At 42.5% G+C, this 15104-nt stretch overlaps 1 protein-coding gene across 3 annotated transcripts in view; it reads right to left on the reverse strand.

Annotated features, from left to right (window-relative positions):
• Window positions 1-11781, reverse strand: part of zhx2a (zinc fingers and homeoboxes 2a) — a 30159-nt gene extending 18378 nt beyond the window's left edge. For 2 of the 3 annotated variants that reach the window (XM_067602262.1, XM_067602264.1), the window contains exon 1: window positions 11354-11781. The gene's annotated coding sequence lies outside the window, so the exon portion shown is untranslated. Of the gene's footprint in view, window positions 1-6148; window positions 6410-11353 lie in introns of all 3 variants that reach the window. The other variant, XM_067602263.1, reaches the window with a different exon arrangement.
• Between the last annotated feature and the right edge of the window lie 3323 nt (window positions 11782-15104).

Genomic DNA, 15104 nt, shown 5'->3' on the forward strand with positions numbered 1-15104 from the left:
TATCTTTATCACATTTGAGGGATCATCATCTAAAAAAAAAATCAACATCGGTCGGGCTCTAGTTTGCATATTAATTAAGTGCTTATTGAGTCATTTATAGATGAAGTGAGATGGGGGATTTTGAGCAGAAGCTGACTCAGAAAAAGGAATCTCTTACACAATATAAACACAAACGGCTCTGCAGTTTGAGTTGTAGCAGTTGAGTTGAACTCGTGTGCGCCGGCTGACTGAAACAAAGAGAAAAGCCTGTGTAAAGAGTGCTGAACACTGAGGATACACTGGCACCAACAGCCTCTTCCTCTCTCCACTCTATCATTTCCAGCGGAGGAGGGAGGGGCTGCTCTCTTGCTGCCTTGACTGCTGGCTGCTTGGGAGCACCGGCCACCATAATGGAAAAAGCACTGGTACAGACTGTGAGGCTGATTAAAGGTAGAGTCAGTGATTCTGGAGAAAGATTGTTCAATACACTTTTTTGTCAAATTCAGCAAATATCTCCTCATAGTCTGCTAGCTGTCTGTTCTGTGTGTGCACATTAAAAAAAAAATCTTCACAGGAAGCGCTGGCTCTATAAATGGGAAAAACAAACAAAGTGGCTTGGACTGTGCCACACAATACTATTCCAGCCAATCAGCAGAGGGCGTTCGTGCACAGGACAGGGGGAAGTCAAATCAGAGCAGCTGTCTGTGTGAGGACATGACAGTTTCCCGTCCCCAGCAACCACTGAATGGTGAGGGAAGACTGGCGAACTGGAGAGAGGCCATGACCATTTCACACAGAAAGTGTTTTTTTACACTCTGAGTCTATTTCTGTCACGTTTAGTGAGGCATAGTCTGAGCAGGCAGCTGTTTAAAAATCACACTAATTTCTCTCTGTTTATGTGTTGAACTTATCAACTGTATCAGTGGAGCTATGGAGCCGGACATGCAAACTATTTTGGATCAGTACATTTCTGCTGTCAGTCAGCCTGGTGAAGGCAGTTTGTCCAACCGCTGTCCTTCTGTGGACGCTCAGAGACGCTGAACGGTCAATTGAGAAGTGGGAAGGCTGCAGAGAGGCGGAGAGTGCGGACGGACTGCTGTGCTCAAATGAAATGAAATTTTATTTTCTGTTCAGAGGAACAGAAGTGACTCTACAGCTCACGCATCGCTCTGGATTCCACCACATTTCTCTTTTGGTTGTTGCCTTGGCAATGCCTGTCCATGACTTTGGGGGACAGAGCTCCTGAAGGAGCACGACAGGAGGGGTGCATTTGTTTGGGTGTTTAATTCAAACATCAACAATCTTTCTCCTGAATGAACTAACACTATCTTTAATAACCATGGTAATGTGTAGCAGCAATTCAACTTTATCAACATAACTTGGATAATACCTTTATAATAACCTCAATAATAGGTTCCGGTCTCGTGAACTAAAGAGCACACATTTGGTGTCCTTGAGAGAAGAATTATTTCTGCTCTGAGCTGCTTGGCTGTGAACATCTCAGCTGTAGAAGTGAAAGAAATGTGCTTAAACTAATGTGTCAGACTGCCAGCCAACCGTTTGAGCTTTCCGCATAGTAAATTTTACTTAATTTCAAACACAAAAAAATGTTAATTAATGTAGACTTTGCACTCAAACTTGGCTGCTTTGGTAACCCGGGTAAAACAGTGAGTCGACCACCTGTTCGTTAGTGTGTCTAACCTCGTCAGCCAGTTGGCTTGTGTGTGCAGAGGGAGCTCCGTGCTGGAGCCATAACTCCCTACTGTCTGGATGCTCATTAAACTTGTATGAATAGTCAGCCTGGCAGCCCCTTGCCTGCCCGTCTGTCTGTACTTGCCTGTTGTCTGGCTGTGTGTCTGTCTGATTGGTGCATTATATTAGTGGAGCCATCTTTCTAAAGGAGTTACCTTTAATGCTGCCAGGCAGCAAATACATTTATCAGCCCTGGCAGTAATCAGTTTAGACTACACACTGGCATACATATTGGAGAGAACGCAAGGAAATCAATACAAATCCTCTGTACCACTGAGCCTGTCCAATGTATGAAGACCGACGGGTGATATAATGCAACAGAAACATACTGTAGTGGTGCTATAGGAAGGAGATCTATCCAAACGGCTGTGAGAAGAGAACGACACTGAACAGATGAGTCACAGCAGCACACTCCACTGCGATCCTATTTCTGGGTATCATTAACGTAATTTAAACGTAACAGGATAAAAAAAAATAAAAAAAAGATGGCTCAGATTCTGCTAACAAAAACTGGAATCAGAAAAGCTGTGTCATGGGGCTTTCTGCTCCAGATGTGAACAAAATTACCGTTACCGTACATGCCAACTTCTCAGCACCTGAATTTTATATATTTGAAGTGAGCAATTTACTGGGAAACAACTTTGTTTACGGATCCCTGTGGTCAGAAGTTAACACTTACCCACTGTTCAGCTCAAATTTGACCAATTTCTACATTTGAGAGCAGCAGAAACACTCTAAACACCATTATTGTAGCCTGAAATTTTGTGACTTTTCCTAAAGTCACCCAAAATATACAATGGAAAACTTTTTTAAAATTTTTGTGCAGCTGATACATATTTGTGGGTGTTCTGGGATAAAAATTTGACCCATATTTATTCAAAAATTTTAAAAAATTGTATTAAAAAATCCCCATTCAAAAATGTTGCATTCTTTACATTCAATTAAATTCATATAAATCACAATGGCCATTATGTTTTTCTGTTTTATGTAACATAGAACCATAATATAGTGAATGTGAATGTTTTTCTCCATAAATAAATAATATAAAACCTAAAGACACTCTCTCTGCTCTCTAAAAGCTTTATTAAGGATCAATCACCCATTTATTAATGACCAACATTTTTTATGAATGAATATGTGGTTCAAAAAATTGGTATAGAGACACTGTGAGGGGTCACAATATGTATATAGGGGTCAGAGCTCTATTTTCTGTGATAGAGAAGAGGGGGAAGCGCATAAGTGAGGTTTAAGGCTTGTTAATGTTTCATGCAGAAGTCTACATCATAAAGTGCATATAGCTGTATCATGTATATAAATGATATGAAATTATTTAAAAAGGCAGCCAGACTGATCAGGTGCACTGGAGTCTCCTGCAAGGCCACACACTGCCTGAGATATGAAACAATATGCTCTTTCCAAGACAGGCTGAACAAAGACTGAGCTCAACAACTGGCAGAGTCTGTTGCATCTTTATTGTTGCTGAAGAAGGTTGGAGAAATGAATCCTGCAACACAGTCAACCTTAGTGCCAGACTCTTCATGCATGTAGTCATGGCAAACACAAAAGGCGTATGAATGGCAACCTCTACGGCTCCCGCACTTGAAGCCATGCATGAAGTGCAAACCTGCCAGTTAGCTCTGAAATAACAAGCGCAAGACAACAAGAGGGCATCGTAAAAAACAAAGCCACCCGCCGAAACGCGGACTGTAACAGTGACTTGACTTTGCTGTTACATTAGCTGAAACTTTGAAGCTCCATCACACGTTTATATCAAAAACACATTGCACAGGGAGGGAGTGCACACACACTGCTTTGCTGGCATCGCTGTACGGGGTGTGTTTCTCTCTCTCTCTCTCTCTCTCTCTCTGGCTGGCTGTTTTGGGTGCGTTTCCCTCCTGACTGCTTGTTCCACAAGTCAGCCACTGCAGTGAGAAGGACAATGTGAGTGTCTGAATTGTGTGGGTGAGGAGAAGCACCACCACCACCATCATCAATACGACGTGTCCCAGCGAGGGTGTATGAGGTAGAATTTCGGACCGTCGCAGAATTAATTTAAATCTCATCACGCTGCTCCTCTAGAGCAAAGCAAAGTGCTGCACTGTGTTTGAGTGCCGGGTATGTTCTGCATGGCAACAGAGCAGAGATACTTTTGCTGGTCTGAAATAAAGATCAAACATGGATATAATGATGAAGATGGTCATATTGCTGCTATAACCTGATGGATATTATATTTTTTAAGACTGATGACGATATCTACATTTGTCTAAGGATTTTTTAAATGTAGTTATTTCAGAGTTGTGGCCAAAACATATAACGAGTGTCATATTTTACAGTTGAAGAATAACTTGTCAGGTCTCTCTAATGGACAAACTAATGGCAACAGTTTCTAAAATAACTTAACTATACTGTTGGCATAAATTTTAGCAGCTGTAAATTGTGTACAAAGCAAAATCTCACTTTCTTCAGCACTTTTTACTCAATTCAATCTAGTAAAAGTTGCAGCGACTCGGGAGGGGTTTTGCCAAGTCACACACCCCTCAGCTTTTGTGACAAGTTGCCTCATTTTTCCATGGAAGTCCCAGAAAACTAGACTGAACGTCGTAAGAGACACAGTGGCCTATATAGCGAATGATGGAAAAACTGTCGAGCTGGCTACAGTGCATTCGATCAAGGATCCAGTCTTCCATTTAATCTGCTTCACGTAACACGGTACGCACAATCCTCTCACATTGCAGGACCTGTCTCCGCACCGAACACACACACAAAGGGCGAGCTATAAAAATATCCAAGTGTCACCCACTCTGCGGCTGATGGTTGTGTTACTATGGTTACAATGTAACCAACAGAAAGTGTGTGCGCGAGTGTGTGCGTGCTTGTATCCAGGAGCAGAAACGCTGCAGAGGTCAATCAGTGTCACGACAGAAGCGGAGTTAAAAATCCAGCTCAACAGCACTTTTTTTTTGGTGAAAACATGACACGACTATTCCTCTACATGCAGACAAACATTTTAGTATGTCTGAAAGAGAAATTCAGAGAAACCTTGTGTTCAGAGGGCTTGAAACATTTTTTTTTTTTTTTTTTATAAGTAGCAGAACCAATTTTCTGAATATTTCCAGTCTAGCAACACACATCCGTCCAGCTGCAGTGGGTTCAGACTTTGCGTTGCCTGTTGAACATCAGGAACTGACACATATGCAGTGCACGTACTGTTGTGGAACACCTACAGTTGTCTCAGTTCTGTGAGTTGCTGCTGTCCCTCCATCACACAAAGTGACCCCGATGACCAGAAGTGGCGCTAGGACATCATGCTTGGGGAGGCTACGGGTCAGCAACGGGACAGAGGTGTGGGAGTGGGGGGGCAGCCCTGGGTGCTGGGCAAAAAAATCAGAGGAGCAGCTGAGATTGTCACTAAAATGAGAATAGCTTGTCCACCTTAAAAAGGTCAGTCCACCTTAAGTGAGCCTGGTCAGGATGTCGCTAACTATGGGGCTACATAAGGAGTTGCTGTCTTTTCAACTGCTGAAGGCTTAGCCTGTTTCCCAGTAGTTACAGCCCCCCCCCCCCTTAAAAAAAAAGAACCATGATTTTGTTGAAGGTTAAATGTTTTCAGTGATAATTTAGCCTCTCAACAGCGCCGCCTATAACGATGACGAAGGTAAACACGTCAGTGAACATTCACTTGGTCCAGGGGCGAGCGGGAATGAAAAGCAGATGGGGGTGCGCGTCAGAGTTTCATTACAGCAAATGCAGGGTAAACTGTCCCTCTTAAACATTTTTATGTAGCTTCCATAATGGCCTCCCCTTGACTCGGTTTTGCTGTCCCACTTTCACCCCCCTCCCTCCACCTCACCCCTACCCCAGCCCGTCCAGCTCTGTGCTCATCTCTTTCACTCTCCCTTATGGTCTTGCGCACAGGCAGCCAGCCACACTTATAACAGTACATTACTCTCCCACAGAAACCTTGTACTACTCCACAATGTCAAGTTTCAAGAGCTTAAATCACTGCTAAAACCGCTCTGGTATCTTTTTGTTTGGGCACAATGTCATGAATGTTCTGTGAGATGGGGGAAAATATCTGTTTCTAGTTACGGTAAATGAATGCAAACGCTGCAACTCTGGGACACAAGTGGAGTAGGGGAAGGGTCATCTTGCACCCAACCAGCAGCCTGAAAATTAGGTCAAGAGGCATGGGATACACCGTGCACAATTTCAAACAATTACCACACACGCTCTGCAAATGGTCTCACATTGTTCTATAGTCCTTTATGTGTGTGTGAGCATCAGTAGGAGAGAAAGATTTATATCTTAGCTGTCTCCCAAAGTCCAAATGAGAAAACCTGAAGACTTTGGAGCTCTTTATTTTGTGTTTGTTAGTCTCAGCGATCAGTCAGTGTTCCTACGCGGCCACATTTCCCACCTGTCAATCTCTGCCTTCCCTGCAGTGGGTGTGGCTTGTGAATTGCCTCCAGCTTCTCCTCATTGGTCTCAGGCTGGCAGGAGGGGGCGTGTCTGTGCTCTGCTAGTGGCTGACGTGGTGCAGTGCAGAAGGCCTTTCAGTAAGCTGTCTCTCTCTCTCTCTCTCTCTCTCCCTCTTTTCCAAACTTGAGCTTTGGAGGACACAGTGGGATGGGAGAAGAGGAGCAATCTCTACACGCACGCTCATAGAGGCATGAATGACCTACAAGACATACAGACACTGATTGTGTGCAAGGGGAAACCAACTTTTTTTTTTTTTTTCTCCCCCAACATCTGACTATTAGATACAGAGTTTCACCAGACAACTGAATTCACAAACCTCAGAAATAGTTCCAAGTTCTGAGAAATGAGACCTGTGACTGGAGGATGATGTACGCTGCTGAGATGAATACATGCTTAGACATGCAAATGCACACTGCTGTACAAATTGCTATGCACCCATACGCTTAAGTAATAATCAATGCAGCAATGAAGCGGTGAAGCCTATAATAAAATCCACAGTGAGGCACTGTTTTGTTTTTTTTTTTACACAAATACACACATGTTCATCTTGTAGTCTCTCACTGCTAGACCTGTCTCCTGTTTCTTAGTCACACTGCTTAGACATCCTCCGGTGGCTTCTTTCTTTCTTTGTCACTCTCTGGCTCGCTCTGTGTCACCAGACATCTCCGGGACACCTTTAGTTCTGTAAAGTCCCAACAGAAGTACCTTCAGTTCTTTATATATTCGTCTGCAATTTTTCCGATAAGATTTCCAAGGGATCTATCTGGCGACACCGTCTCCAGTATAACACCAGAAAAGAGGATCTCCTTAGAGGACATGTGAAACCCATCATACGGAAAGAAGGTTGTGAGCTTTACCTGGAAATGTTGCCGGTTTACTTCCCACTAGAGTTGTGGTGGGAAGATTTCTAGGAATCCAACTAGCCCCTGTGCTAGCAAACGGCTTCCTTTAACCCCTAAAACTGATATGAAACTAAAACAGAAAGGTGCTTTTACAGTTCACAGTGCGTGAGGGTATGAGGGGGGCTTCTGAGTTTCTCACTTCTTTCTTCCTGTCTCGTCACTCTCGTGCTGTGTCACTCAATTGTCTCTTCCTCTCAGACATCACACGTACTCGCACATTCAGCGTTGATTTCATTTCTCCCCTCTCCTCCTGTCCCTATGTAACTCCTCTGCTCTGCCTGTCTAATTGCCTACTTCCCTCCATCACGCTCTCCCTCTCAGCCCCACCTACAGGTGATGAGCTCATCTCTGTGGTTGCCTTAGTCACCTAACAACACGTCTGAGAAGCCGGCAGAGGCACAGCAGAGAGGACCTGAACCGAAAAAACACTGGAACAAAGCGTGAGCGTGGCTGTCGGTGATGTCATCACAGAGCCAAGCTGAGCACGACAGGCCGTGATGACAGCAACCTCCATCCTCCATTCCAGTGTTTTCACCAGGAGAACGGACGGCCATTATATAGCTGAGGACTGGATGTGGATGTGTGATGTGCAGTCAGGAAATGCCGGAAGTTCCTGATGAATGTGGAAAATGTGTTGAAACCCGCTGTAGGTCAGCTAACGGGACTCTATAAACAACAGCTGAATATCACAGAATAAATAAGTGTCAGTGCAAGACAAACACATAGAAATAGAGGACCAATAAACTGATGCAAATGAAAGCCTTAAGAAGGAGTAAAGTTTAAAACAGGAACATGGCTTCACTGCAATAGAATCTCATAAAACTACAAAAACAAAAACAATTTCTCTATAAGAAAAATGTGTGTTAATGTCAATCTTGTGTTCCAGGTGAGTTCCAGTGACTGACAATCAGATCTCAGGTGCCAAATAATATTGACTATCCTGCACTGTTTCTCCTCTTTCAGACATAAAAAAAACTTGCTTTGATGTTACTTGAAGTTTGATTTTTGAAAAATATAAACCATTAAATCTGACGTTAACATTCTAAGCCTCTGGCTTTGATCTGAAACGATCAAATGCTAGTCTAAATCAATTTAATAAAAAGATCTTTGCGTTTTCATTCAATTCTTGCCTCACAATACGACATCCGTTCTTGATACGCTCGCGATTCTCTATTTAAATGAAATGTGACAGACTGAGTCGTGTTCATTTTCCACCATCTGACTACAGTAACAGCTAAAACGCCTCTAGGAACAAATAGAGCAGATCACCTCACAGCTGGATGTTTTTGCTGTGACATTCTAAGAGGTCGCAGTGTATTGAGAAACACGGCACAGTTGGGCAAGACTCAGAAAAATTCACTGAAGGTTGAGTCATTTTAAAAAAAATAATAAATCAAAAAAAAAAAAAAAAAAAAAAAGCTTCCAAACTCCTCATTGTAAACAAACCAAATTATTTTCTGCTCTCTCTCTGTATTGCAGTCACAGTGAAGTGATGATGTGACAATCGCTGATGTTATGAACAACAAGGTAGGGCGGTGACATCTGTGCATTTCTCTAATCCCTTGAGCAATACTGAGAACGACAATTTCCACAAAAATATATTTAAACACAGACTTAATCTTGCATCTGTCAAAACTGTAAAAACAATTCAGTGATGCTGTCCTATAAACCTGACACCAGACAACAGCAGGGACAGGAAACTGTCATCCTTTATTCACCTCTTCCTTCTGATGGTAGCTGTTTAATTTACACGCTGTTAGATGAGACAAAACATTTAAATTCAAAACAAGTCTGGTGTTAATCACAGTGGGAAGTTAGATACGTCTCATATATATATATTACTAAGATAAGAACCATGTCCTCTGATTTAACTGTATTCTCTCCATTGTTCTGCTACACAACACGAACAACTGCATGATATGAAATTTACAGGTTTTCTTTGATCAACAGAGGCAGGTATACGCTTTGATTGTTCAAGGCATTGATAAAAAAAAAAGAAACAAAAAAAAGGAAAAAAAAACGAGCCGGTTGTCATTCCAAATTATATAACATTATCTCTGATTTGGCAGATCACAAGTGGAACCCATGTGAAGAACAAACATGAGCCAAATTTCTCTTCACATGGAAAAGAGCAAGAGTGCGTGGCTTAGTGAGCGAAGCCAAGTTTATACCCAGAGGAATTACTGGTAACGGGCATGACAAGAGGGGGGTTAAATGCACTTTGATCAAAATCGCTTACATCTTTTACTGATCTGGGTAGCAGTGCTGAACAGAGAAATGTTTAGAAATACAAAACATCACGTCATCCCAGTGCGAAGGGGATGTTGTCTAATGATCTCGATATTTCATCAGAGGGAGATTTGTGAATACCGACAATATTCCAAACGACTGGCTGACAGCTTTACTCGGAAAACCAGTATGCAGAACAGAGAGTAATGCTTTTCAATTAACCGGCCCACCCTTAGAGACTGAGTGTGTACACCTGTCAAAGGTCTGAGACTGCACCCTAGTGAACAGGTGCATTGAGTTACTGCATAGTGAATCTGGGTCAGGGGCTGTTTATTATAATCAGCACTGTGTTAAGATATGAAATGTTACTTTAATATCAACCGCCACGCTGACACAGACAATATCCAGTCGCAACTGCCGAAGGGATTCAGCCGGTGTGTTCCTGCCTAACATCCCCGAGTGTCTCGGTTCTCGGAAATGTCACGTTCATGCCTTATTTTTTCCTTCATCATTATCATCATCATCAATAAAAATCAAAACGAAACCGTTGGGTCCATCCTGCAGTGAGAATACAATTACAGGCCCAATAGATGACACATGTATGGCAGTTTTACAACAAAAACGAGAATGTTTAGTTGTACGGAGTGTGAATGCTGCCCAAACAATGTCATAATACTAAAAAGCAAGGAGACAAAGTCAGATGGGGACTCCTTTATGTACAGTTTACAGTGACCTTGGATAAACTTTACAGCACGGTCTCCTAGGGTCTACCTAAAACATACCTGTATGATATTATGTGTGTGTTATGTGGTTGTTATTATCACATGATGATGGAGAATACAAAGCAGGAGATGATATTCACTTTACCCTGGGAGCAAGCAGAATTATTTGAACTGTATGCATCTGTTTATATATTTTGTGTTTACTATTATGCCATGCGCTGTGCTTAATACTTGTCCTCTATATCTGTTTGTGTACACAGTGACTTCACGAGGGAAGCAAGACCATGAAATTAACAACCACTATCCCTCCTGAACGTATTACAGGGTGCACTGAGGACACATTTGTGTTGACTCCAGAGCATGGCTGCACACAGTCTGACTACATTTACAGTCTGGGGCACTCTCACGACCAAAGTTAATATCCTGAATAAAAAAAAAAGGACCACGCCTGACTTTTTTTTTTTTTTTTTTTTTTTTTTTTACAGCAGTTACAGGCCTACTGCAATGAGAGGATAGAAGAAGTGAGCTCCTGTGCTACGGCACTGTCTGCCCATCTGTCTGCATGCAGTAACAGCGGCGGTCTGGGAGGGGAGGAGGCATCACCAGGGGTAACGTTACGCCTACATCACGGAGTCGCGCAAATCAAAGTCTATAAACAACGTCGGACTCCCAAAGTTGCACTCAAACCCCGGTGCCGCTGAAAGCTGTGAGCGGAGACGGTGGCAGGCGGTGCGGAGTTGAACGGCCGTTTCCACCGGGCCAACCCGAGATGTGACAGAGGGGCGCAGAAAAAAAAAAAAAGAAAAACCCCTCTCCCCAAATGTTCCCCCTCTCGCCATCGACGTAACAACATGTCGGCAAAGGACGGCCATGTTTTGCTGGTTATGTCGACACGGGGAGGAGGAAAAGTAGACACGGTGTTTCTCCTCTCCGCCGTCTCCCTCCACGGTCACGATAATGTATCAAAGTGAAACTTAAACGCGGGGGGGCGAAAAACGTCCAATTACCAACTTGGCGGACACATTGTCTCAGGAGGCAGGTGTAAACGGCAGCGGCAGGCAAAGTTCATGCGGCTAGACAAGTTAAAATATTTATACGGAGGCGTGTGGGTGTTTGGGAGCCACGCAAAGGCAGGGCAAGCCATGAGAGAGGCACAAACAAACAACTACATGCAGTTTTAACTTGAGGGACTTTTGAGGAGGAGGAGGAAGAGGAGGAAGAGGGGGTGGAGGGGGGTAGGGGGGGTGGGAGCCGTTTGAAAAACAGAGGAAGAGTTGATCCGTTTCTTACCTGCCCACCGTTTTGGCGCGATGCTCAGGTAGTGCGGTACAATCCCAAAGCGACTGCTAACCCGACAAAACGAGCCGAGGCTGTTTTAAACACTCCCACGGCGGTCCAATAGCCGAGCAGACAACAGGCGACAGGAAAGGAAAAAAATTGGCGATCACAAGGAGGATCTACGCCAAAAGCCACATGATCGCCGACGTCAGAGTACGTATTTGCATGTCGTACCGGAGCGCCGGTGTCCGTCCACAGCGGGTCCATAGTGTTACAGCCGTGAAAAGTTCAGAAGCAGACAGAGGAAAGTGGAACAACTCTGTGTCCAGGCGGCAAGAGGAGTGCTGATGGCTCCATGAAGCATGCCTGCCGGTGTAAAAATGAATGAACTGCGTGTTGTTGCCGTCAACTTGTCCCTGTGCTGATGCCTGCCTGCGTCTGCTTGGAGCTAATTGGATATTAAAGTATCATAGGGGGGCGTTTGTTACCCCTCTAAAGTCCCACCCTCCCTCTCTCACCCCGCCCACCTCTCTCTCTCTCTCTCCCTCTCCCTCTCTCTCTCTCTCTCTCTCTCTCTCTCTCTTTCTCTCTCTCTCTCTGTGCATGCTGTTATGTGAGGTGAGGTGTGCGGTTGCTGCAGTGCTTTCTCAAGTGGAAGCTGTTGTGTCTTACGCCAGTGATTCTCAAACTTTTTCACATCAAGGACCCCTAAACTGTCATAAATTAGACCACAGACCCCCATCTAATACGCTTTCTGCTTTTAGATGTTTCATTTCAGAAAATGTATGAAACCCATGACCAAAATAGTCATACATCCTATCATGTGTTACTGATGGATGGAATTATAGTGAAAATAAATGATTCCCCCTTTTTGCTGGGGACCCGCTGGAGCCCCCTCAAGGACCCCTAGGTGTCCCCGGACCCCACTTTGAGAACCACTGTCTTACACAGTGGGGAGAACCTGCACACATCACTGGCTCTCACACTAGAAAACACACACACACACATCTGGATACAGGTAAGTCTAAGGTCAGCTGATACTCATGGTTTGTTTTGGTGAGAAACACTGCCCTGAATGACACAGACAGCTCAGTGAACTCACACACAACAGTGACCTCCACTGGGCGCATGCATGCATGCATCACGTCCCTCGTGTAGCTTCCACAAAACTCAATGTCGGTCAAGAAAAGAACTGATAAGAGTGATATTTCACTAAAGTGGGAGATTTGTTTTTACCTGCACTCCTGCACAGAGGTCAGGGTGTTGGTTCAATAAACAACAGAGTAGTGACCCTGGAGTTAGGAGGTATGCATCGCTGAGATGTGCTGATATGTGGCCTGAACCCAAGTCATTTCTTGAAAGACAGTCTTAAGTTCACACGCTAATGTCATTTTATTACTTTAGAAGTACAGGGATGTCAGTGGAAAAACTAATCAACTGATTTCTTTCAGTTTCAGAAGTGTTTTTTGTGGAGATGCAAGGCTTTGAGAGGACTAAGTGTGATAAATATATATGATATATATGAAAGACTTTTAGGCTCAGCTGGGGCTTTTCATTTGCATGTTCCCTGTCTATTTGTACGGACACTTTCACCCAAAAACAAAAGACATGTATGCCAGGTATTTATAATGATCAGAGTCACTCCCCACCCCTACACTGCTCCTAAATAGTAAGGATGCATCAAATACAGGATACAAACTGTAAATAAAGTATAATTAGGTATAATTATTTGTTGTTTGAATTGAACATAAGTGACAAACATTTGGGTATATTTTATAATATAAAATGTTGGTGATGTCAGATAATGCAGTTTTTACTATTGAAACTATTATACAAAGCTTGCTTCTGTATTTGTGTGTCATTGTCACATTGTGTCTCGGTGTGTGTCCTTGTGCAAATGAGGCAATAGTGTATAACTGATACATGATATTACTTAAACAGACTGGCCAGTGAGTGAATCCAGGCAAAAAATGAAGTTTCCTAATTGATTTCCCCCAAGACTACTGGCAGTAACAGAAAAAGATAATAGAGATAGATCGAGTTGAGACATCATTCATGCAAAAGGGAAAGCAAATTAGCTTCATGAATGTGTTGCATAAAATGTTGTACTGTTGTGCTGTTTAGGGTAATCTAATTTAGTTTAGTGTTTTTGTACTAGTCAAATCTTTTCTTCACAGAGCCTACAGTCTCAGCAATGTCAATGCAGTCTCCATTATTTAAAATGATCAAAATTATTTAAAGTCCCCCTCCACTAAAATGTGTTTTGCTTGTCACTACATTTGCAATGTTTGGCCTTCACTTTGCAGAATGATGTGTAGTTTGAGACCAGAAGGCTGTTTTCACATTCATCTACTGAAAGTGAGAGGTTTTTCTGTGCTCACTGAAACTCTGAGTTTAGTGTGTGTGTGCCAACGAGCATGATTTATGACATCATAACTAGTTTGAAGCCAGTCGTGGTCCAGTATGCAACTTACACAAGTGTGATGTGGAAACTTGAAGCCTCCTGTGCACACTGACTGTGCACTTTTCAGGGAAGCAGGAGACATTTTGCATCCGGCAGTTAAACATTTGAAGTGAAAAATATTTGCATATTCATTGTTTCTGGATTTTTTTCAATAAGTGAGAAGGAGTAGAGGCCATTTTAAGAATTTCTAACCAGTTAATTGAACTTTTTGTGGAAAATAAAGACATATTATTATCCCAAACAGAGTATTTTTTATATGTGTTAAACATTTCTGGTGGTGGTCTTTTATTCATTATTAGCAGAGTTAACCATCTCTGCTGGGAGGTTTTGGGTTCATTAGTAACAGTGAAGTTTGCTGGTTTTGTACTGGTTTTTATTCTAATTTCAAGCACAAATCACATTAAATAACTCATGGTCAGGAATGCCTGCTGCCTATCACAAAAAAAGTGATAAGATCATAAAAGAAACTGTTGTATGTGCAGGAAAACCATTTTTTAAATAAATCATTGTAGTTATTATGTATCTGGTATTGCTAATTGTTCACTAATATAATAAATGAGTATGTTGTTGATATCCTGCTTGAGTATTTTTAATACTGTCACTTTCAGTCTGGAACATAAAGACAAAGACTCTTGTCTTGGCAACAGTAGATGAAAATAAATATAACTGGCAAGATGATATATTGCATGTCCCCAATAATATTATGAAGTGAAAATGCTGAAACATCAGAGTGCTATGGATCAAGAGCAGTTTATTCCTCCAAACTTATTTTGACAGACTATTAAATCCAAGATTCTTTACCGTGTTATTGATTCAGGTTTTCACGTCTCTTCTAGTCCACACAGTAGAGCCTCCTAAAGGTTAAGCATTATTGATACTCTTCACCAAACAGCTACAGGGTATACGATGCTGAAAATAAAGTTGTGCCTCTTATGAAGTTGTCTGCCTGTCCGTTCAGATCTTGTTCAAACAAATTTCCCTTACAAGCTATATTTAAATGACTTACAGTGAGCAATTTATCTGTATCACTAAATGTCAGTTCTCTGGTGTTTTTCCAATCCTTGCAGTGGTCTTATCTCCTGTAAATCCTTTGATTCACAAAGGTGTCTGCTTTGATCCTCAAACGGGCAGAGCTCAATTCATCTCATGTAGACCAGTCTTCTCTTTTTAAAACTCTGGGTACACCATGTGAGACTTTTTTAGAGGTAGGTGAAAGCATTTGAGCAGACAAGGTGTCTTAAGAAATACTCAATAGGATCCTACAATCAAAATATTAAAGGACAAGGTTTTATCTTGGCA

This window comes from Thunnus thynnus, chromosome 10 (genome assembly GCF_963924715.1).
Source record: "Thunnus thynnus chromosome 10, fThuThy2.1, whole genome shotgun sequence".
NCBI lineage: Eukaryota > Metazoa > Chordata > Actinopteri > Scombriformes > Scombridae > Thunnus > Thunnus thynnus.